Genomic DNA, 24,102 nt, shown 5'->3' with positions numbered 1-24,102 from the left:
GGCTCGTGCCTCTTCTCCTTATAAACCTGCTCCTAAGTCCTGGTGGGGAGCTTTCTTTGAAAAACAAATTTTAAAGGGAGATTTTTTTTGCAGGTTTCCCCCCCCCCCCATTTTTTCCAGAGCACCCTGTCTAGCGGCCACAAAAAGGAAAAGTATGTGAAAGTCAGGAGTAAAGGCAAAAATACCGACTGTTACCCTTTTTGGAGAGAATGCAGTCGGAGCGAGTCCTGCTGGCCTGTCTGCAGCCCTCGTCTCCCTGCAGATCTCTAGCTTTTAACGAAATTAATCTGCAGTGAAATCACAGAAATCTGATTCTAATCATCCGCCCTGGAACGGGACGGGGCTCCGAGGAGACAAGCGTAGTGTAAAAACACTCGAAGCATGCCGAGCCGTATCATTAACATGGAAACCTGCTGGCGTGGAAGGGGGGACGGGGAGCAGATTCCCGGTCCTCTGCAGCCGGCTCCTGCAGCCTCTTGTACCGGCTCTCGGCTCGGGCTGGCCGGCCGCGCTCTGCGCCGAGGCCGTTTGCTCGGGCTCTTGCGCTGGCTGCTCTGTTGAACTGAAGTTTTTTCCCTTTCCTAGGAGACTCTCTTGTTTGCGGTTTGCTTTGTAGCCTGGGTACGCTGCTGGGCTTGGCTTTTGCCAGATCTATCACAATCTCAAAAATTTTCTTCCTGCAATAATTTTTTTTTTTCTTGCCTTTAAGTAACTTTGACAAATTTTGCCCCCCCCCCCCGTTGGAACGTTTTACAGCATGTTTTGGGCTGTTTGGGGGATTTGGGTGCTTCATTCAAGATCCAGTAAAAGCCTGGTTTCTTGAGAGAGCGAGTGCTCGGCATTTTGCAGTCACCAGGACTCGTTAAATATGTTGATCTGAGCTTCCAGCTCCCAGGCACTTTTAAAAATCTGCTTTTTAGTTTGTTGGTTTTTTTTTTTTCTTTCCCAGTGTCATTTGCCAAGGTGAAAGGACACGTTTCATTCCGAGCAGCACTCATCTGTTGGAACTAGCGGGGATGTAGTTGTTTACAGCTGCTCGGCCTCTGTTGACAGACTTGCTGATATTAGGAACGTATTTTTTTCTCCATTCATCCGCATAATTAGCGGTTATTGGGATTGCAGCCGCGCGCACGGCGCTGACAGGCGCTTTCCGACTGCTGTTGGTGGCCGGGGCGCTCCGCGGCACCTGCCCGCCGCCCCCTAAACCTGCGCCCCCAATCGAAGTTCGGGCGGGATTAGCGCGTTCCCTCGTGCCCTAAAAGCCTTTTTGTGGGTCAAATTACAAAGTGAAAACCTTGTATTTGTAGCATTGCTCTGAAGGCTGCGCTGGGCGGGGAGGGGGGGTTGGACCTCGGTTTAGCAGTTTGCAAACACTGAAGAAAACGGTTCAAGCTTCTGCCGCGAGTCGCGGACCAGCTGCTAACTCGCTGTTGGGGCTCTGCCTCGCTCTCGGGGGTGCGGGCTCGCTTACCCCCCCCCCCGTCATAATGGGGCTTTGTTTTATTTTCACTTCTCAACCTCATGCCCTCCCTCGCTAATCTTTCTGTGTGTACAAATACGCTTGCTTGCCCGGCCAGGCTTGGCAGCGCTCAGCCCGCTACGAGCTCGTCGTGGGCAGCACCGCCAGGCGCCCTATTTATCAGGGCCCGGCCGGGGCCGCTCAGCGCGGCGCTGGAGCCGCGTTTGCAGCCTTCTCACGGGGTGGGTAAACATTTGGCAGGTCCTGCTCCTCCTGCAGGAAAGGGCCATATTTTTACCTGCGATAAGGCCTGAAAGAAAACTATCTTAAGCATTAAGGGCTCAGGTTGCTGGGCCGAAGGGTGGGGTTCGGGCAGGATGGTCTTTGAATGGCGCGGAGGGAAGGCGAATGCTCGCCTGCAGTTTAGGAACCGCCGTCCCTCTGTGTTTGCAAAGGGAGACCTTGGAGCCAGGGCCGCCGGCGGGAGGGAGGGCACCGCGCGCGGCGAGCCCTCCGCGCCGGGCCTGCCCATTCCCCCAATCCGGGGGGGCTGGAGCCGGCCCCGGCCCGCTTGCGCCCGACGGCCCTGTGGGGAGCGGAAGGGGTTGCGCGTGCGCCTGTGCGGTGGTGCTCGCCGGAGGATTACAGCCGCCGGCGCCGCAGACGGGGCGGGGAGACCTTTGCCGAGGGCAGACCAGGGCTTTCGGGTGCCATCGCCAGGCTGCGCGGTGGCACGAGCTGGAGCGTGAGCCGGCAGCAGCGGGGAGAAGAATCACGTGGCCGGCGGGAAACGAGCCGGCGGCGCGTCCGCGCCGGGGCCGCTTCCTCTGCCCGGCCCCGCTGCTGGGCCAGGGCCTCCTCTTCAGCAGCCGCTACCCAAAATTCCCCATGTGCTGTTTGGTAGCTTTGGTTTCCTATAGGCTCCTCGGATTTATTTGGATCTCGGCAGGTCTGTCGGGTTTGAGGGGTTTGGTGGCTCTGCCCCTCCGCCCCGGATGGCTGCTGCGCCCGCCCGTCACGGCGTCGCGCAGGGCTGCAGGATTGTCCCGGTACGGATTTGTTAGCGACTCCGTCTGTAGGTCTGGGACTGGCGTCTTGACTTGATTGCGCCCACCAGCACTGTCACTCGTTATTAATGACCAAACCTCCCGTCTGACCAAGGCGCTGGAGCCTTTCTCGGGCGGGAGCAGGAGGGGACTTGCTCAGAGGGTCACGGCGGGTGCCGCGGTGCTGCCTTGGGAGGTTATTTTGAAGAGCGGGCGTTAGGCTGAGCCGGCTGCTCGGGGAAAGGGGCAGCCCGGGCGGCGGAAGGGTGGTGGCTCTTCCCTTGTGTCCCCGGTGAAGCCCTGGTGGCGTGCAGCGGGGCCACACCGCGTCTCGCAGCTGTCCTGAGCCTCTCCGGATGCACTTGACGTTTTCTTGCGGTTCGAGGTATGCGGTTTCCTAGAGCTGTAAAATGCTAAAGCAGATTTCATCCAGCAATGTCCCTTTGCTTGTTAAGTTTTGAAATGCTGTGAGGAACACAGTGAAAACACTTCAGTTCAGTCCCGTCTGCCGCCTGCAGGAACTGATCAACAAGAGGCCCAAGGCCCGCTAAAGTGAGACGTGGCTTTGTGTCTTTGGGGGGAAAAACCCTCTAGTCCTGTCTCTCGTTTTACGAAGTACCGGGCGCTTGAACACAATCCTGGCGGTAGGGTTAAACTCAAATATGCAAGCGCAGTAGTCGAAGGAATGAATTCCAGAAGCTCTTTAACTCGCGGCTTGGTTACAGAGCGGCGGCGCTCAGGTTGGGTTCGGCGGGATCGCCGTACGCCGAGACATCTGGAATAATATCACGTTTCCCCAAAGCGGGATTTGCTGTGCGAGCAGCGGCGATTGCTGATGGTCGAGAGGGTGGAGCTAGCAGCAACCTACGAAGGCTGGAAAACGAATTAAGAATTTGTAGAGCGAAATATTGAGACTTTTGTCAGGAAGCTTGACGTTTTGAGGATGATCTCTTGGTAAAACGTCAGCCAGTTCCGCGCGCTGGGACGTTGCAGGCGGCAGCAACCGGTAGGACAGCGTACGCCGGGGCCGAGCGCGCCGCTCTCGGCGTTTGGCTTCTTCGTCTCTTGGTGGATTCCAGTGAAACAAGTTGTGGCGAACGGATCTGGAGCTTCGGAGCCAGGATGTGCATGAAAAATCTTGTATGAAAAGACAGGTCGTTTCATAAAGAAGAATTTGAATGCAGCTCAGTTAAAATATGCTGGATTTAAAACTAGTAATGCCATTTTGATGTTTTAGAAACGGGAAAGCTTCCTCAGTCCTACTCTCATGGGGGTATTTTGCACTCGGAGGATACTGTAAAAGTAGATTTAAAGTCTCAGTTGCATTTAAAGTATTTTTCACTACAAAAGCTGCTTTGACTACAAAGACATTTTGTATAATTGTGACTTCATCTGTTAATTTTGAGGGAAATATTTCTGGAGGGGGAAAACATTCCCATGCAAATGCAACAGTTGTACAGCACTGAACAAGGAACAGCGAGGTGATTAATCACGAACCAACTCGCCCGTTTTACTTTCATTTACTTTGGACCGTAGAAACCAAACAAATAGTGTAATTAGTGAAAAAGTTATTAAGATATTTATGGTATCTAGTTTTTTCAATATCATCGTGGATTATTTAGCAATAGTTAATAGTATTTGGTGTATTACATTTTTAATACATTAGGAGTGTTTGTTTGACGTAAAAATAATTTCTGTTAATCTTTTTAAAACAATTGCACAGAAGAACAAAATTCAGCTGCACAACTTCAGCTGAATTGCCTAAATCTGAGTTAGTGAAGAGCTTTTAAAACTTCATCCAAAACACCCTGTAACAAAGGAGCAGAACTTCACTGAACCGTTTCCCGAGGTCCGAGGGTCGTGATGCGCAGTGCTGCGCTGAGATTAGACTTAGCTTACTCCAAGTCCCAGCCTAAATTTAGCTCCGGGATTCACAAACTGCACTCGCCTCGTTGGAAGAGTTTGGTTTGCATGCAGCATATTTGAGCTAGTTTTGCATCTCCTTGGGGAATAAATTCCAGCCTGAATGAGAACATTCACGCACATTTATGACATTAATGCTATATGCCGTCCGAGGGTCGGCATGCATTCCGCTGGTGAAACTAATACTATCTCTAGCCTCCTTCCAGGACTTTCCTTAATTTCTGTATCAATGGCCATTAAAGGCAATGAGAAACAATGAAACAATGTTTTTTTTTCCTGCCAGCGTTTGTTTGCAGACCTCGTTCTTTGCAAACGTAGCAATAAGCCTCTCCCTTCAGAGTTTCCAGTGGCGTGAACTGCCCCCATGTGAGTAACAGCAGTGGTTTAGCTGGTGGTTCATGTGCCCCAAATAAAGATGTAATGATACCAAAGTGTAAGGAAAATGCTTATGAGACAGCCTAGGGTATTATGTGATAGCTACATAAAGTTTTGGATTTTTTAATACTTTGAAGATGATATTGCCTTAAAAAAATAAAAGAAACTGTAGGTTTATTTCAAAACACTTGATAGGAGTTTAACCTTAAAATATAAATTGGGATTGTAGGTTGTCTACATCCCAGAATGAATTTGCATCTCTCCAAAGAAATAGCAGGTATGCCCATGGCTAAATATAACGCCTCCCTCCCCTCCCACTGCAGGTTACCCGCTGTAAGCTAGCGAAGAAGTCCTGGGCGCTCGCCCAGGATTGGTCCTGTGCTCTGTAAGACTGGTAATAGTTTTTGATGAACAGCCGTGAGCGCTTCTGTCTCGTTAGAGCTGCAACATGTTCCTAAACCAAGTGTTTGTAAACTTTAACTCTCAGACCTCCGCTAACTTTGAAGTACGTTTTCCAAATAGAAATATTTTATACCTGCCTGCCTGCCTGCCTGCCTGCCAGTTAACGCCGAGTTACAGTCGGTTGATTGCCGGCAGCACAGATTCGGGTACCCAGCAGTGCAGGTAACGAGGCTGTTGCAAGGCAGAACGCACGGCGCGGCGGGGTAAACGGGCCCAAGGGTGGCGGGCAGTCCGGCTGCGCTGACTTACACCCCTGACGTCCTGACCTGGTGGGCTGCAAGCGTGAGCAGTGCTCGCTTAGAGACCCCGCGCAGGAGGGCGTATCTCGGCGCGGGAGGTTTGGGCGAGGGCTCCCTGCGTCCGCGTCGCGCGCGGGGAACGCGCTCTTCCTCTGCCTCCCCTCGCCCTTGAGCAAAGCCGGGCCCGGAGGGAAATGCCTCCCGGCCAGGTGGAAGAGCTGCAGCGTTACGTCTGGACGCAGCTTCCAGGGGAGTCTCCGGCCAGCCTGGCTTCCACACCCGCTGACGATATGGCCCAACTCTCTTTTTTTTTTTTTTTTCCCTCTCCCAATTAAGTTCCCTAAAACGTCACTGTTGCAGGCATGGCTCTGAGCGTAAACAGCAGCGCTGAGCTGACAGCCGGGAAGGAAAAGAGCTGAAAATAAAAGCGAAACCGAGCACGCCGATTGTGGCGGCTGGGCTGAAGTCGGATGCAGACGCGCTTCTTGCACATCTCTTGGCGTCTCGACTAGCATCCGCTGCCGACTCGGGCGCTGGTAGGGGCTTAACGCTGACACGAGCTCATTCTCATTAAAAGTATCCTTTTGGAGAACAGCCCTGGGTTTCCTAATTCACGTGAGATGATGTTAAATGAACTTTATCTAACTAATGCATGGTCTGAGGTGGGCGTCTAGCCTGCCTCCGCAGGCAGAGGGGAGATTGAGCCGGGCCCAGAGGTCGGTCTGGCCGGGATCTGAGCCGGGGTTTGGGGGGGAGGAAACACCCCCTGGAAGCCTCTCTCATCCCGTTAATCGGAAGATGCTCGTACAATCGGCTGGCAGTCGTATGCGCTAGCACGCTGGCTCGCCACGCAGCTCGGGCCAACGGCAAGGGTTTTACCGCGTGTTTCTCATCGCTCTTCAACGCGCCCGGTTCTAGCAGATGGCTGCGCGTTGTACAAATGAAGCCGCTCAGGTAGCAAAGTCGCCCTGCTGATACACAGTGTTGGACCTAAAACCAAAGGGCATTTCTAGTGGTTTTTTGAAACTATATGTAGCAATCCGTTCCCTGCAGAAAAACGTTTCAGAGTTACCACTGTGCAGTAAGAGGGAATTGAGAAAAAAAGTCATGTCAGTTGTCCCAGACATAAGGGTGTAGAGTCCCTGCAAAGAGCCCTGTGGCTAAGCAAACAGGGCCCCTAAGAAGGCAGACTTGGTTTTATTTTTCTGTGGAAGATTTTACTGCATTTTGTACAAGAAAAGCTGTAAACGTGCAACAAAAAAGCAGCATTTCAGCAGCCATCAACACAGTTGAAGAGAGAGGTCATCACGTTACTGCCGCCAGGAGGGCAGGGACGCCGGGCTGTGAGCCCTCCCTGGGGCACGGCCTGCTCGTCTTTGCTCGGGCTTGCCCTGCTGACCCAAATATGCTCTTTTTGTGAATGTATTGGCGAAAAACAACATGTGATTGGGTTAGTTAAAGAGTGGCCACAGCCTATGGACTAGCGTACCCGCAGGCTTCCTCCAAGGAGGCTCCTTCGGCGGCGCGCGCCTGGCCTCCGCGAGTCCAGCCCTCCGCGCTCTCGGTTGTCTGCTGGAAATGGATTCGCACATGCTGCGCGCCGAAGTCTCCTGCTCTGTCAACTTTGCATGATTTTGCCGGCTGAACTTGGGGCTCGGGGGTGCTCTGCCTTTCCGACGCTGCCGCCGGCCCCGCGAGGGAACCCTTGTCCCGGTGCGCGCCGGCGCCCTGAGCGGGGCCGGCCTCAGTCCCAGCGGGGGCAGCTGCATCCCGAAAAATGGAGCTTTCTGGCCCTTGCTCCTCCGCTCCCTCCTCCCTGGGGAGCGGATACGATTTGACCTTCCTGGAATCGCTCTGAGCGAGGAATAAGCCTGTGCTGGGAAGGGGGGCGAGCGCCGTGAGCCCCCCTCCCCGACCCTGTACGCTCCCACTGCTGAGGTGCGGGTTTACGTGCCCGCCCGTAGCTGACGTGTATTTTAGGTTGAGTTCTTCCAGGCGATGACTCCACCGCTAGATGTGGCAATGGTCGGGTAAACGACTCTGCTCCATATTGACGCGCTTCATGTTTCTGCTGGGGCCGTCGCAGCCGCCTCGGACGCAAGCGACCTCAATGCCCCACGCGTGCAGATGGAGAGAGCGTAAGCTGTTAGCTGGAGCCCTGCTCAGGCTCAGGGAAAGCTCAGCCCAGAGCTTTCTAAAACCTTGCTAATGATAATAATTAGCTCATGTTTTAATGCTGGTAAATTATGATGATATCCATACTATTGTAATACCCTTAATCAGTACCGGTGGAGGCATGGGGAGACCAGGTACAAAAGGTGTTGGCATAAAACCTGTATTATCAGAAACCAGACTTGGGGTGAGTTCTTGGGCGTGAACGTGACCACAGGACCATTTTTGTATTCGTTTCACTTACTGGGCCTCAGAGAACTGGGAAACGGGGAGCGCGAGCATACCTGTTAGACCAGCCTCAAGCTCCAGTTCAGTAGCAGGCTTAAGCGTGTGCTTAACTTTAAGCATATGATTAATCACAGCCCTAGTCCACAGCGTAATTAAACATGCGCGTATGTACTTTGTGCTGTGCAGTACCAGCCTGCAGGCATGCTCCAAGTACTGGTGTGCCTGAGAAAGTGGTGAATCAGAGAGTGATTTTTGGCTGGAGTTTGGAAATGAGCTTAAAAGAGTTAGTTAGGCACCCAGAGCTCGTTATATTTGACTAGCTAAGGAAAAGCTGGTCTCCTTACCAGAAGTAGCAAGGTGTGGCCATTTACTTTATGGTAATGCCTTCGCTTTGTTTAAAATGCAATGATTTAAAGATCCCTTTGGCTTGGCGATTTCCTGCTGCTCTCCTCGAAGGCTTCACTTCCCTTAGCGCTGGCCAGACCAGCCGCTGCTGCAGCAAAGCCCAGGCCGGACGGTCGCAGCCCGGCCGGCCCCAGCGCCCTGCCGCCCGCGCCGCTCGCGGGCTCCTCGGGCCCACGGTTCGAATACGGTTCGAAAGGCGGCGTGGTGCACGGACCGGTCCCACCTGGCTGTTTGGATGGAGCTAAGAGGCGCTGGCGGGACAGCGGCGGCGGCTGCTCGGCCCGGCGCTCCTGAACGTACTAGCAGTCTCGTAGGCGCTTTCAGGCCCAGCTCCTGCCCTGGCGCTGGCCCTGCCGGTCCCCTTCCCCGCGCCAGCCGGTTTAAGACTTCCCTCTCCGCGGCGGCGGCGCCCTTCAGAGTTGCTCCCGGGTCGTTTTGCCGGCGTGTTGGGTTAGCCGCGCGGCGCGCGTGGGGCCGGCCGGCCGGGCAGCGCTCTGCGGCCGCTCCCGGTGCCTGCAGCGCAGCAGCCGCTGGGAGACTGTCCGACGACGTAACCGTTTTAGTTGATACGCTCCCAAGGCTAAAGTTAGGTGCTTTAGTTTGCTCGCTCTGTGCGGCTCCTGCGTGTAACGGTCGCGGCACGGGGCAAGCCGGAGCAGCGCTAAAGGAGGCGGGCGGCACCGGGGGCTCCCGCCTTGCTGCCCGGTGCCGGGGGCGGTTTTCGCAGCCGCCGCCGTGGAAAGTCCGCCTCACACGTTTGATGACCCAGCCTCGTCGCAGCCCGGCCGGCCCCAGTGCCCCGGAGCGCGAGGGCGTTTAGGAGGGGGCCGGGGGCCGGCGGCTCCGCGGGGCCCCCGCTCGCCTGGGCGCCCCGGTCGCTCCGGCTGAGGGGCTGGGCCTTTGCTTTGTGTGTTTTGCTTTGTGTACCGGACAATTTGTTTTCAATTTTTGTTTCTGAAAGGAAACCGTCAAGACGAAATTCACACTTAGAGGGAAAAAAACAAACCAAAACAAGCCACACCAATCAAGGGAAACAGGGCTTCGTCCGCGGCGAACAATCCCCTCGGCTGACTAAAGCGGGAAGGATTCTGCAAACCGCCGACGTGTTTCACCTCCAGCTTGTTTCTTTTGCGCCGTTCTTGCGTCGTCTTAAGAGTTTCGGAGCCAGCACGCGCAAGAGCCTTCGCGCCCCGGTCCTGCGGATCGGAGCCGCGGCGCGGGCAAGGGGGCCGGCGGGGCGGGGGGCAGCGGCGCCCTCCTCCGCCAGCGCAGGCGGGCTCCTGCCGCCTCTGCGGGGCCACGCAGGACCCCCGGCCTCCTGGCAGCGGGTCCCTGCAGCAGGACACGTCGGCGTGAGCCGCCCTGCCCAGGCCCCAACCTGCCCCGGCTCCGGCTGACCTGCGGGTCGGGGGTCCCGGCGGCCGGCGGGCTGCCTGGGGCCGGCGCTCGCCGGGGTTTCTGCCTCGCCAGCGCGCGCGGCGGGGACCTGGCCCAGGCCTGGGGCTCCTTCCCACTGCCGAGAGCTGCTTATTGTCACCCTGCGGGGGGGGGGGGGGACAAGAGATGCTTGCTGTTATTGCGTCCACAAGTTCTTCGTTATAGCCTCGCTCCTAAACTCTTCTGGATGCTGGTTGCACAGGAACTGAGTCCGTCAGTGACCGAAGCAGCCGGGAGGGCTGCTTGCAGCGCGCGCCTGCCGCCACGCTGACTCACGCCTCGCTCCTCGCCGCCTCTGGCTCCTCTGCTTCATCTAGGACAGCAAGGCCGTTAGCCTTCAGAGCGCTGCTGCTTTTTATTATTATACCGCTGCTGTGATTTCATTTTAATTTTTTTTTTTTTTTTTAAGATGCAAATAACACTTGCATCAGCATCGCGGCCCATGTTTTATTACCAAATCCGGGCACGGGGCTTGCTTTCGTTCGACTCCCGAACCCTGGAAGGAGCCGCCATGGGGTCGCGAGCGAGCGCGGCGGGGCGCCCGGGCCTGGCCCCATCGCTGCGCGCGGGTTTGCCGGCGCGGCGCCAGCCTCGGTCTTCCGAGCCTGTAACCGGGAACGGGAAGAAGGGCCCCTTGCCAGGGAGAGGGCATCGCTAACGCACAGGAGAACGGGTGACGGGGGGCCGCGGCGGGGCCCGGACCGCGCAGACAGGCAGTTTGTGCGACCAGCGAGGCAGAGGGGCTCGCGGGAACCTGCCCGGCCCCCTCAGGCTGCCGCCGCCGACTGAATTAAAAGGAAAGCGTTGCTCCTTGGCCCAGGCACGCGCCGGGCTGGGGGTGCCGAGAGGACTCGCGAACGAGCCCTCCACACTCCCAGCCAGCCCCTTGGCGCTTTTTTTCGTAGGAAACCTGAAATCCTATAGATCGCTTTTAAAAACTACTTGAGCTGAAAGCTGTTGAGAAATCGGTAGCGATCTCCTAATGAAAATCCCAGCTTTATTAATAAGCGAAGAGCAACCGGTCCTGCCGTTGGCCCCGCGCGTGGCACCCCGGGCTTTGCTGGGCCCGCGCGAGAGGTGCAGCGCTGCCTGTGGCACGAGCTCGCCAGCGCTCAGCTGGAGACCCTCCCTTTCCCGCGACCAGCTGCCAGTGCTCCCCCGATTTCCAATACTCCGTGTATTTGTAGGCGAAGGTGCTGTTTCCTTTGGCCCCACCGGGCGGGGGGATTTGAGGGTTGCTTGCGCCCAGCCGCGCCAGGCTGCGTGTGACGGCGCGCCAGCCGAGCGGCAGACGAGCCATCTGGCGTTACGCTGAACCGCGCCGCGGCGTTTGCTCAGACCGGCGCCCGCAGCGATGACAAAGCAGTTCCCCGCCGGCCGCTGTTTGTCACGGCCGGTCACCCCGGTCGGGGCGGTGACGCGGGCAGCGCGGCCGAGCGCCGCGTGCCAGCACGGCCCTGCTGGCGCGAGCGGAGCGCCGGACCCCTGCCCTCCTAGGCACCCGGAGGGGACCGAGCGGCAGCAAGAAAAATGAGGGACTTTCAGGGGCAGCTGTGTTTTACTAACCCAGTCATAATGCCCCTAAAAATCCTTATTGTTCTTGCAATGGTCAACTGTGACCCCGGCACGGGGAGGCCTCGCAGGTAAGCACTGGCGCAGGGGCTCGCAGGGATGGCTGGTGTGTTGTTATACGAAGGTCAGGGCGCGAGAACTAGAAGGCAAAGGGGGGGAAAGGAACCAAATCAAGCAGTTTCCCTCCCTGTCGTGTCTGTCTTCACCCCCCCCCGCCCGGGGCAATGCAACCTGAGACACTCAGACCCCAGCGACACAGCCCGGGCGGCCTGCGGCGGCGGCCAGGAGCCGGGTATTACCCCCTCCCGAGCGGCCAGGCTGAACTGTTTTCCAGATTTTTGCCCCCGATATTTCTGCACAGCAGCTTGCTTGCAGACGTAAGGGCCCGATCCTGCCAGTGTTTCCACTCGTGGCTCTTTATGTTCCCTTCTAGGCTTTATAAATTGGTTTCCTCAAATCCCAGGACAGTAGTGTGCTAGCTTATTATATCAGTGTCTCACCCCTTTCTTTTCGTGCTTGTGAAAACGCTGGTGTTTTTAGCCTTAATGCCATTGATTATACTGTAAACTGTCCCCTCCCTCCTAATCCCCTTTTTTACTCTTCTTTCAGCCAAACTGCCCAAAATCACTGCAGGTCTCTGCTCATTCTTGTCCCCTTTCTCTGAGGGTTATTTCTACTCTCATTTTTCAGCTCAGAACATGACGCAGTAATTGCACGTGAAGATGTCATTTGTTAAGCAGAACCATTAACATTCTGTTATTTGCTAGCTTTATGCATTCTTACACTTTATTTGCATTTTTCTGGGAGCTTTTGTACATTGAGTAAATGTTTTTGTTTTCATTGCACTCTGCAACAACGTTGGAAGCTTCTGCCCTTCAGTAACTCTACCTAGGGGCGTGCGCAGCCCAGTTAACCTGCCCCCTCCAGCAGCAACAGCCCCTTGCCCTGTGTCGGGCTGGTTTACTCATTACCTTCTCAAAAACGCTTTGTTAAAACTTTGTGTGATGTTTATCAATTGATGTATTCATCAGTCAGTTCTGCTTTATCTACCTACTTATGCCAACAGATTAGAAATGCATGTATTTTTTTTCTCCACGCCGACTGCAGAGACTTGCCTTTACACATCACTTACCTATTTTTACATAGGTTATGTGGTTCTGAAGCAATATTTACCCATTTGTTATTTGTTCTTCTCAGGAGCATTTCAACTACTTTTCTTAAAGTTTAATTATTTGTAAAGGAGAAGTGGCTAGAAACCCCAAACTGAGTCCCAGGTCTTGCTTAAGTGGGTAAAAGGCACAGTGCCACGCTGAAGCTCCTCCAGTTAAGGTATGGTATGAATCTGCAGCTGTAGCAGCTGCTCTGGAATGAGCCCATCCACGTGGCGTCGTTCTGTAGTAGCTATTGCAGAACAGGGAATTGCTAGGCGTAAGCCAGCCTTGAAAGATGCTCCTTAGCCCAGGGACTTTGCAAACAGATAAGCCAGACAACGGGCACAAGAAAGGCATGTTATTTTCAGTGAACCTGGGTACTTCTTACCAAACCGGGAATGAAGAAACCCACCCACTGAAGCCGCGCAGGAGCGTCTGGAGCTCAGCGAGAGCCTCCTTCCTGGTGGGTGCGCTCCAGGAATGGGCCACTTTGGGACTGTTGCTTCAGGACTTCTTGTTTTGCCCTCTTGGTTTTGGAGCGTGCCTCGTCATAGGAAGTCCTCGACCTTCTGCTCCTCTCCACGAGCACCTCCTCATCTAGCAGCTCCCTGAGTCTTCACCTGTTGCTGAAACAAGATGGAAAGGGTTGCATGATTTCCTTGGCAAAATGTGTGGATGGAGTTAATTTATTTCATCTGTTCTGGTTTGGAGATCTACCCAACCGACTAGATGCTACCACCTCACCTGCCAGCGGGCTGGAGACGAGAACCCGCCAGAGTGGAATATTCTTTGTGCCGAAAACAGAAAGATCTGGAATGGGGTTTTGTAACTTTTTTTTTTTCCAAGTGCTTCTATGTTACAATTTTTATCTTTAGCATCTGCATCTTACTCCAAATAAGAATACTTGTATATTAAAATAAAGAGTGTTGCTCTGAAAGGCTGGAATGAGCCTCCCCGACTTCTCCTTCCTATCTCAGCTCCACCCTGGTGAGGAGGACTCCACCGCTGGATTTTAACGTCAGAGGGAGCAGCCTGAGCCTCCGGCCGAGGCTGCGCACAGAGCAAGCGCCGCAGCTCATCCCAAAGCCAGTGCCCTGGCGACTGGAGCTTCGCCTTGTGGCTGATGGGAATTTGGCCGGTATAAACGTCCGATGAGCTCTTCCCGTGCTCAGTAACCCTGTCTCTTGCACCTCACGGCGAGCTGCAGTTTCCACTCGTGCACCTCGTACAGCCTCTGTCTACGGACAAGACCCTGCGTGGACGTGGGCAAGAGCAGAGCCAGGAGGGTCGGTGCGCTCTGCACCCTCGCTCTTCCCAGAGCAGCTCTGCCGTGGGGCTGCCGCCCGGGTCGCACGCGTCCCCTCCAGCTGCCATCCGGCCCCTCGGGGCGGCAGGGGCGGCCGCGGGCTGTAGGGACGCTGCCGGGCCAGGGCCAAGCGGCACCATAGTCCCCCTCTTCTGACCGCAGTGCCATCTCAGCAGTGCCCCGGCTGAGACAGTGGGATTTTAAGGACAATGTTGGCTCTTTTCTGAAAGGCCAGCGTCAATTAGCACCGCTAACCTGGCTGGGAAAAATGCAGAAATACCTAAAATAACAGTGTTTTGAAAAGTCCACGCAGGCAATAATGTTTTTCTCAGGAGTCAGTCTCAGGTGATGGCATCAGCTTCTGCGGCACTTAGGCATCACCCCAGACCTCCTTTGAGCTGCTGTCGCTATTATAGGCTAAGTAGTACATAGACTCTAAAACACCCTGGTGCGCGCACACACACTCACTCACTCACTCACTCACCTTTCCCTGAAAAACGGCTCTCAGAGGCTGAAGTAAGCCGCAGCCACCCTTCCCATGCTCGGTGCATCCTTGGGAGGGAGGTGCAGCGCCGCTGGGTTGGTAAGGGTGTTGCAACAGCCCATGCAGAATAAACTGGAAGCGGCCCAGAGCAAGGCTTGCAGGGCGACAGCCCCACTGGCGGCCGGGGGGGGGGGGGAGGATCCCAAATTGCTCTTCGAGTACAAGCAATTCTACTAATGTCTTTCAAGCACCAGGTTCCTGGCTGCAAAGAGGCCGCCGCGGCAGGCGACGCTTTCTCAACTGCCCTGTAATATTATCAGCTGCTTTCAGCACACAACTCCTGTCCAGAATAATGTAATGTGGTACATTCAATCAGACAAATTGTACGTCAGCCACATGATCAGAATTAAACCAGTACAGGAAATACATTTTGCAGGCACATTTTTTTGCTTTCTTTCACTGGAGCCCTTTGGTGCTTCGCTGTAGTTCCTGCTGACTAGCTGCTTCACGGAGGAAATATGGTTATTAAGTCAAACTTCTCTTTCTTTACAGTTTAAACGTTTAAATGTCAGGAAGACTGGGGAACGCCAAGCTCTCAAGAATCCTTTAGTTTTAGCAGATTGTTGTTGGGCTTTGTCAGACCTGGCCGTGTTTAAATGAGCCCATTTGCAGGAGCTGGTGGGGGCGAGCAGGCGGGCCGGGCCGGCCCCTGCTCCGGCGCCCGGTTTGCGCTGCCTGGGCGCCGAGGGCTCGGCGCGCGCAGGCAGCGCAGTTTTCCCGGCTCACCCCCCGACTCCGCAGGCTGCTCCGCCGTCTCATGGGAGAAGCTGAGAAGTACAAGGCTTCCCTGTGATCTTGAGTCTGTGGATGAGAGCTTTGGGGATTGGGGTTTTTTCTCCCCCCCCCCCCTTTAAACTTCCTGTGACTTTAGTTCAGAATTTTTTAAAGGGAAAATTAAAGAAAGCGTTGGTTTCTACAGCCTACAAATATACTCTTAGTTCAGGCCCTTCTGATGAGTCATTCACTTCTCCCACAACAGACTGACCTCCCCTAATTAGGGACAGACTATACAAAAGGCATTTTTAATCATTACATAATAAAGTGGAACACAAACGGCCTAATGACACAGCAGGGTGTGATGACAGATTTCCAGCTTTCCAGCGCTCCAATGCACAGGCCAGGTTTTGGCTATGAGAAAAGCCTTTAACAGTCATGCCCTGCTAGCTGGTTGCAATATATTCTGATATTTACGTCTGGTGGCAAAGCTATGATGATCCCTGTAGCACCGATCTTGCGCTCCATGACAGATGAGACGCAAATCTGCAGATTCCCATGTTTGCACTTCCACGTAGTTACGGATTGCTCCTAATTGGGGAAAGGCAGCCAAAGGAAATCATGTGCATCGGAGTCAAATACCATTTTTAGGAGTGGGAACTGCATGTGTATTTCAACGGTGATTAAAATAGCTGTGGACCAAGGCACACTAATGATTAATGGTCTCTTTCTGCAAGCTGAGGACACGCCATGTCCTCCAGGCTCTGGCCTCCTAAGAGAGGACCATGAAGTACAGTTTGGCCAAGACATCCTAAAGGCCCAAACACAATTTGTTTGGTCAGGTTTTGTTTGCCTTTCTGCTGCATGTCAACTGTGCCATGAGGCTTGAGTTATCAGCTCCTATTTCTGAAGCGTGTGATACATATAAGGAGCCATAAACCAACGTGACCCAGCGCTTACTGCTGCCGTGCACGCACAGCCGCCCCGTTCGCAGGAGCAGAGCCGGCAGCGCTCGCTGCGAGCGCCGACACTCGCCCGCTCAGCCCGGCCGGGCACGCCGAGGGGGCTGGCGAGGGGAGCGGGCGCGAGGGGCTGAAAGGCCAGCGGTGGCGAGCTGGGCGGGGGGGGGGCCGCTTCGCGCTCCCCCTGCTCACTGGGTGGCAGCAAGTCCGCGCTTAACCTCCGCGCGCCTCCCACCCCAACCTCTGCCTGCCGCGGTGGGTTTCTGCAGCCCGCGATTAATTTGTGCTGCTGAGCAGGCTCGCACTAAATGAGTACAAGGTGTTAAAGAAGGACGAGTTAGTGGGAAAGAGCCAGCTGAAACAAAACTTAGATAGAAAACATGTGCGTGGTGGGAGAGCGTGCACCCTCTGCCCGCTCCCAGCCCGGCGCGCGCGGGGCGGTTAACGCTTACTGGACGCACTGGCTTGTTTTCGGGCCGCGGCCGTGTCCTGGAGCATCTCCCCAGGCTGACCATCGGTGGGGCTTTCTGCTGCAGGAAGGAGGCCAACCACGAAGCTGAGTGGCACAGGTTAATGGGCCTGCCCCAGTGCAGCACCGTGGACGTGGCTGATTTGCTCATTAAGGATGTCTTTTCCGGCATCAGAGACAACAGGCCAAGACACTACATGGCGTGTTCTGGAGCAAAGAGAAAATCGAGAAGGGCACAAGCGAGGAACCTTTTGGGAATTCCTCAGGTTTTTCCAGCTGCAGAGTAGGGTGAAAACTATCAGCTATAAAAATATCACAGTTGATGCTGTTAAACAAATCATCATTTGTCAACAGGTAGCTGAAATTATATCCAATTCGAGTGACAGAGCCTAAACTGTTTTTTTTTTCAAACCCCCCCCCCCCCAATACTACTGTATAGTAACAGCTGGCAGAAAACTGGCAACCAAGACTGCGCTGGCCTGATAAATAGCCCGGCGAGGCTGGAGCAGAGGCTGTATCGCGGGGAGAGGCTGCAGCCCAGGCAGGAATGTGTTGTACAAAGCCTTGTTAACAATCTATGCGCAGGCAGTAAAATTGCTTGATGAAAAAGTACTAGAAAAAATGTTATTTAAATAAGACACAGGTTTCCTGGGGTTATCAAAAGAGCATGTCAAGTTTAGGCCTAAGAATACGAAACCCCCCCAACAGCAAACCAGCAAGTGTTAGCATTTCTTGCTCCTTGAAATGGGGCATTCTGGTAGTAATGCGTAAAGTGTCCCAACCAGCTCTACGTTACAGCAAGGCAAGCCAGAAAACCAACAGAGAGAAATATTTTTATATTTGTTTCACAGCTCCCAAATTCTGCTGGAGAATTTTCCACTCTTCCAGATGTTTTCTGAGAGAGAGAGAGAGAGAGAGACATACCCTGCTTTCAGATGCTGTGTTGCCTCGGAGCTGCTCAGACCACACCGGGCCACCTGGGAGACGGAAGGGTAACAAGTGAAAAATGCCCCATCAGGGGATACTGCTTCAGGCTGGAGCGAAAGGCCCCGCAGAGCCTGCATATTACCGCCCTGTGTCCGGCACTTTACGCTGCTCTGGTTTTGTCTCTGCTTTGCAGGCATTTTATTTTTATCATGGGTAAGAGAAGGAATGTGTGTGTCTCTGCGAGAGAATGAGCGCGGGGCTGCAGCTTCAGCGCGCTGCAAATGTTTTGGCCGGAAACCTGGAGTAGATTAAATTAGGGAGCTAAAGGCTGAATATTAAAACATTTCAAACTTTGAATTCTTTAAATAAGCAGCTATGAAACAAGGAAGCAATCTGACAAAAATTAGCAGGTCCAAAGCGCTAAAGGAATCAGCTACGGGTGACTTGTTTATTGATGGAGCTTTAAAAGGACTTTTTTATTATTTTTATTAGTAGCTGTATATGTCAACATGCTACTTCCTCGATGCATTTTGAGTCCAGATTAGCTAAAGTTTTAGGTGTTGGCAGACTTGCTACAATAGAAGGGAAATGCCAATGGAATAACTTTAAACATGATCCAATCCCTGATGATTCATTGGTTGTGTTAAAATTTCCTTTGAGACCATGTAAGTAATGCAGGGCCTGGAGTGCAGAGTGCCTGTGACTCAGCTCTCCGCAAGGATGTCAGAATTACTCACTGGGACAGGAGGAATCTCATTTATCTATTTATAGGCAAGGCTGAGATGAGCTTGTACCATTAAAGAGCTGAGTTTGCCAGTTCCCATAAGGGGAGGGAGAGAAGAGGACCTCGTTTTTAGCTGGTGAAATAAAAGCTTCAGAATCAGCCTCCCATTTTTTCATTTCCATGTTCCAACCTGACGACTCTGGCCAGCTATGTTGTCTTGCCCCTTGTCGCTGTGAGCAGGGAGCGTCGCGCACCGCTGCTGCCCGTGCCGCGGGTGAGCGGCACGGAGGCTCCCGAAGCACGGCAGGACGCTGCCGACGCCGGGACGGCCGTCCCTCGACACCTTGCTTCAGCCAGGTAGACTCAGGCTTGGGAGGTGAAAGCTGGCGAAGTTTTGGGGTGAAGAGCAAGAGCTCCACCCCGCAGTAATACGTTTTAGTGGCCCTGTCTCTACAATACAGCTAGTGCTTCCCAGCCCACACGTTGCCCTCGCTTTCCTGGGAGGAAGGCGATCTCTGCTTGGCAGAAGTGCCACGAGCTCCGGCCGTTTCCCAGGCTGTGCCATCGCTGGGAAAATCTCAGTGGTGTTACTCTGGGCTGTTCCTTAGCGTTCCCGGCTCCCTACCCATAAACCAGGAACACTGGCCTCTCCGTTACTGAGCCAGTCCACCACTATTATTTCAGTCAATTACCTCATATCACACTTTTTGGCAGGCTATTCCCGCACTTCATTTTAAATTTCCAGCCTTAATGTCATTTGTTCTTGTGCCAGCATCATAATTTAGTTTAAACACTTCTCTTTTTTCTCTGATCTTTACCTATCAGATGTATTTACTGAAAACAATCCTATCTCCTCTCGCCTTTGTTTTGAGGAACTAAACAAATGAAGCTCTTCTAGTCTCCTCTTGTTCTGAACCCTCTGATCAGCCTCAGTGCCCTTCTCTGTACCTGCTCATCTTCCTTGAACATGCGTGAACCTGTAGCTCCTAGGATTGCTTTTGCCTTCCCATATCAGATTGGTGATTGGCTCACAGTTATCCCTGGGAGCAAGTAATTCTCTGAGGTTTTTTTCTCCAACCCCCCCACCTTCATTTTCAAGTGAGTAATGTGATATTCTAGTTATTTCTAAGTGCCCGTCTTTATATTTGGTCTATTCTATTTCAGCCAAATTCTGCCCTTCGGTTATTGCTGATTGATACTCTGATCCTCCCAGGTATTAACAATGCCCGTGTCCTCGGCAGATTGCTTTGCTACATTCCTACTGCCGTGCCAAAGTCATTAATGAAACAAGTAAGACTGATCTCGAGCCTGACCCTTGAGGAGTTCCACTTATTAAGTGCCTCGCTGGCTAGTGTTTCCCCTTTCCACAGAGCTCCTTGTCATCTCCGCTTTAGCAGCTCCGCATTCACCATCCACGCTAATCCCCGTCTTCTCAACTTCAGCTAGTGATTTCCCATGTGGTATAATATCAGATTCTTCACTCAAGTCTGGATAGAGTAAATCACCTGTAGTTCATTTGTCTAGAGAAAAATCAGTCATCAAAGAGAAATATCAGGTTAAGCTGAACCTATTTAATGTGCTAGTTCTTTCCAAACCCTGGGATGGAAATCTGCCAGCGCACCTTGATCTGAGCACGCCGAATTTTCTAAGCTTTTCCTTCCGTCTTCCACGTGATAGTTTTCCTTCCCTTATGTATGCTCCCACTAAAAGTTCTGTCTCTGCCCTGCTAGTCAATATGATCGCCTCTACTGAAAATGTAGACAGTGTTTTTAATTCATTTTTAGACCATATGTAGACTATTGTCAATCTCCGCCCCATTCTCACTATATAATGACCACATTTCTCCTCCTTTTCTTTTACATTTATCTAGCTGAAACTTTCTGCCATCTGCTTTAATTTCCTTTTCAAAGTCTAAAGCAACTTTACTTTTGACATTTCTCATTCTACCTCTACATTGCTGGCCTCGGCAAATTAAAGCCGGATGACTGAAGCAAACGCTGCCTCCAGTCTCATGCCCCACCACACTTCTCTGAGGCCGCCCTTGTGGCCCAGATGATGGACAACCCATAAAGCAGGTCCAGAATTGCTGGGCTGAACCCGGCCCTGAACCGGATGCTGTGTGGTATCTGGTCGGTGAGCTGCTCAGTCCACCCTGGGCTGCATGAAAACTCAGGCCCTCAGCCCTCAGAGCACCCTCTTGCTGGTCAGACCTTCTGCCCCAGCCTCGCGTGCTCCCGGTTAACTCCCCACTTGTGTTTGGAGCTGGGTATTTATCCCACTAGGTTTGGAGCTGTTCCCAGCAGGATTCATCCTATTGTTCCAGCTAGTTTTGGAATCCCTCCTCAGCTCCTCAGCACAGCTCATTCCACTAATTAGTTCCCTTAATTTCTCAGTATTTGCCCTTTTTGAGATGAGTATGCTTTGGTGTGCGATTACGGACAGCGCTGGAGATTCAGCCCTAATGAGGTACATTTAAAAGCTCCTGCTTTCAAACCAGAGTCTTCAGAGGCTCTGGCTGACTCACAGCTCATTGCTTTGGAGACAGTCAAAGACCCCCTCTTGCCTTTCTGTGCGACTCCCATCCTCAAAACACAGCATTAATGGAATGAGAAAATACGAGCATCTTCGTTCCACAGACAACTGAGACACCAAGAGCCTAAAGACCAGGTTTTAAAAGATACTCCAGCGTGTGAAGCCTTAATTAGGTACCTAGGGTGAAGTCCATCACACTGAAATCACTGCAGCGGTCTAACAGTGGCCACCTGAAAATGAAGTATCTGTGCCGAGCTCTGCTTTGAATTCTAGTTCCTGAAGAAAGCAAGCCAGCGTAGGCTGCTTTTAGATGGCTAACATTAGAAGAGAGGAAGCCTGCCCTCAAGACACTTTTGAAAAATGTACTTGTCACTTAAACACCGTTAGCAGTCCAGGCGTTGCTGTCTCCTAGGTTATCTGTGCTGAAGCCGGGATGTGAACCTCCGCAGTGGGTTAGCCGCCAGCTCACTCATTTTCCCCAGGCCCTTGAGGGGCGCCCTGGGACCCTGCACGTGGTACCCAGCCTCATGCCTCCTCGCCTGTAAAAGGCAAAAGCGCCGCCCTCTCTCCCCGGACAGCGCGAGGAGGCAGCTATAGCCGCACGGAGGCCGGGTTGCTGCCCTCGGCAGGGGGAAGCCGTTTTCCAGTGACGAATGGGTGCGTGTTCAAAGCCAGCAGAAAGAGACAAAATGGAAGAGCCAAACAAATTCCTCTCCTCCCCTCTCCCTCTCCCCTCTCTTTAAAGCACTTTGGACAGGAGGACAACGTGCCCCTCTCCCGGGCCCTGCCAGCCCCGCGTGCCCCCTGCTCCGCTGGGCACCTACCGACCTTGGCACTGGCACACGGCTCATGTGTTTTTCTAGAAGAGTAACCTCCTTGTGAGCAGGCTCATTGCTTTGGGAAACACAAAGCAGTCTTGTCTTCCAAGTGTCCGAGGCTTCTTTTCACGTCTGTTTATTCCTTCAGTAGCATTTATTTTTGGCATTGAAAGAAAAACACAACTCCACATTAAAGGGACGGCGTCCAGTTAAAACCCACAGGCTGCACCACCCCTTTGCTCCCCCTGAGCAGGAGAAGGCAGCGGAGGAGACCAGCGAACAGGAGCAAATGCTAGAAAAGTCTGTTGCCTGTTGAGCACAAAACTGCTTTCTAGTGAAAAGGGAGCAGAGCACCCTCAGAAGCACGTAGCACTGGTCAAACAGGCCACAGGCTGGATGGCCAAGGCTTGTTTTGCCTCCAAACTCAGTAACAAAAGCCCAGGGGCTGCATTTCTGTCTCTCCCAGAAAGTCTTTCCAGCTGGGATTACCAAAGGAGCTCAGGGGAGCAAGACAACCCTGTTCCACAACGTGGTATTTGGCTTGTGGGGTGTGCAACTCTTTGCCAATCTCAGCCATTACAACATGGCGTATCAATGGAACCAGATGAGAAAGACAGCATTTCATGCCTTGTCTGCGCTGACTCCACAGCCTTTCGGCTAGACAGGGCCAGCACATCCCAAAAAAGGCTTTTTATGTTGTGTGAAAGAGCTTAGGAAGGGCTGCAGGTGATCCTGGCCTCACTGAGCCCAGGGCAGCTGCCCGCACACTTCTGCCCTGCTCAAGGCTGGTGCTAAGCCACACAAAATCCCTTAGGCCACTGGTGGCATGTGCTTACCTGTTCGACTTTGCCGAGGAGACGTACTCACACGGCCAGGGCCAGTGCCATGCCCGTCGCCTCCAGCAGAGCTCCGCGCCTGCACGGCCTGACACAGCTGCAGAAGGGCTGTCGGAGGGCTCACAAAGCCAAGATCCAAGGTGCAAAGTTCAAGGCAGAGGTCCTGCGTCGACGGCGTGTGTGTGTGTGTGGTCAAGACCAGCGTTCCTCCTCCGGGAGAGGCAGAGGAGGAGAGCAGGGCAGCATCACGAGCTCTTCAGACTGAATTTGCAAGAGGAAATAAGCTCACTTTGGCAACATCTGTGTTTTGGGTCACCCAGCAGCGCTCAGCCTCCCACATCAGGTAGCGGCACTGCCCTCCTGCAGCGCAGTGAGTGAGTTGGGCACCTGAGAGCAAACTACAAAAGCGACTGGCTCTCGGGACCGTCACCTAACAGCGACCCCAACCACATCTGCCTTCACCGAAATCAGCAGGACTCTGGACAAAGGTCTGATTCACCGTGCTCCTAAATCAACACCTTGCCTTTGTAAGCCCATCGACTTCCATGAAATTAGAGCTGCCAGGCCTGGATGTCGGTCAGGGCAGGGCTCGGCCCCAAGAAATGGGGGGAGCAATGCTTGGACATGATGGAAATTGAAACCTCCAGACAGGCTGTGCCTGGCTTGCACGCTTAGTGAGTTAGCACAGTATTAATGATGCATCACTCTGAGTAAGTGCTTCTGGATGCTTGGCTGACTTTGGCAAGGGGCACTTTGAGAAGGATAAAACTGCATTTTCATTGCTGAGAATCTCCCTCCAGTAATAAGATGCACCCCATGGGATGCTGGTAACATATTGGTATTGTCTTCGGAGACTAGCTGGGGGCGAGGGTCTTACATTGCTAAATGATATAAACAAAATGCTTACCCCTGAATGTCACCTAAGTCCAGATGCAGGATTTACAAACGCAGAGGCAGCCACAGGTAGGCTATCCTCCAATTAGTCCATGAATCTAGGAAGAAAAAGAACAGGCAATGTTGTATTTTTTCCTTTGCATATAAAATGTCATTAATTAGAAAACCAGATGCATTGTATCAGTAACTGACAAATTAAGAATTTGGTCACGGATGTTCAGGAACTCACAGCCACCTTGCAATACCAATAATGATTATTTATAGCCTACTATGCAAGGAAATTAGTCCAGAAAAAGTGAATGATTATAATGTAATACAGTCATCCCAAGGGAGAAGTCTAGCACAAGGTGCAGGCAGCCAAGATATCACACCATTTTCTTGTCTTGAATTAGAAAGTTTTTTGTAAGTAGCGCTTGTATATTTTGTACAGAACGTCCTGGTTCCTCACATACTCATTGTATTCCTGCTGAATTTCGTTGAAGCTACCCCGATTTATTCTTAAGAACAGAGGCAGACCCATATTGCCACTTTATATATGAACTCCTTAGCTGTCTGTCCACAGGGATGTGCAGCTTTGCAAGAGAATGAGTTGAGAGAGGAACAATTAGTTTTGCTACTATTACCATGGCATCTGGACAAGCTACAGGCTGTTCTGACACAAGGTATGAAAGTCTGCCCTTGAAAAGGGCTAACAAGGCGGCAAACACGCAGAGGGCAGGAGGTAAAACAGAGCCGCAGACGGGAGCAGGAGCTGCACAACGTCCCAGGGCAGGCGGCGGAGCAAGGCAGGGGCAGAGCCCCTGTCTCTCGGCCCGGCCTTTCGCCCTTTCTATTTCTGCAAGTGGATGCGATTTATCTTTAACCAGGCGCTCGAGACAAAGAAAATCTTTTTTTCCCCTTATTTTTC

General features: G+C 53.0%; 1 long non-coding RNA gene across 1 annotated transcript in view; it reads right to left on the bottom strand.

Moving 5' to 3' along the window:
* Window positions 1–12,960: 12,960 nt before the first annotated feature.
* LOC104146744 (uncharacterized) overlaps window positions 12,961–24,102 on the bottom strand; it is a 77,042-nt gene continuing 65,900 nt past the window's right edge. Inside the window, exons 2-5 of the long non-coding RNA XR_011135472.1 lie at window positions 23,209–23,293; window positions 22,302–22,562; window positions 17,389–21,607; window positions 12,961–13,095 (exon numbers count right to left, since the gene is read on the bottom strand). This is a non-coding gene — a long non-coding RNA (uncharacterized lncRNA). The remainder of the gene's footprint in view (window positions 13,096–17,388; window positions 21,608–22,301; window positions 22,563–23,208; window positions 23,294–24,102) is intronic.

The sequence above is a fragment of the Struthio camelus genome, chromosome 19, assembly GCF_040807025.1.
Source record: "Struthio camelus isolate bStrCam1 chromosome 19, bStrCam1.hap1, whole genome shotgun sequence".
In the NCBI taxonomy this organism is placed as follows: domain Eukaryota; kingdom Metazoa; phylum Chordata; class Aves; order Struthioniformes; family Struthionidae; genus Struthio; species Struthio camelus.
The sequence above is the reverse complement of the archived record's forward strand: the minus strand, read 5'-3'. Positions and strand labels throughout refer to the sequence as shown.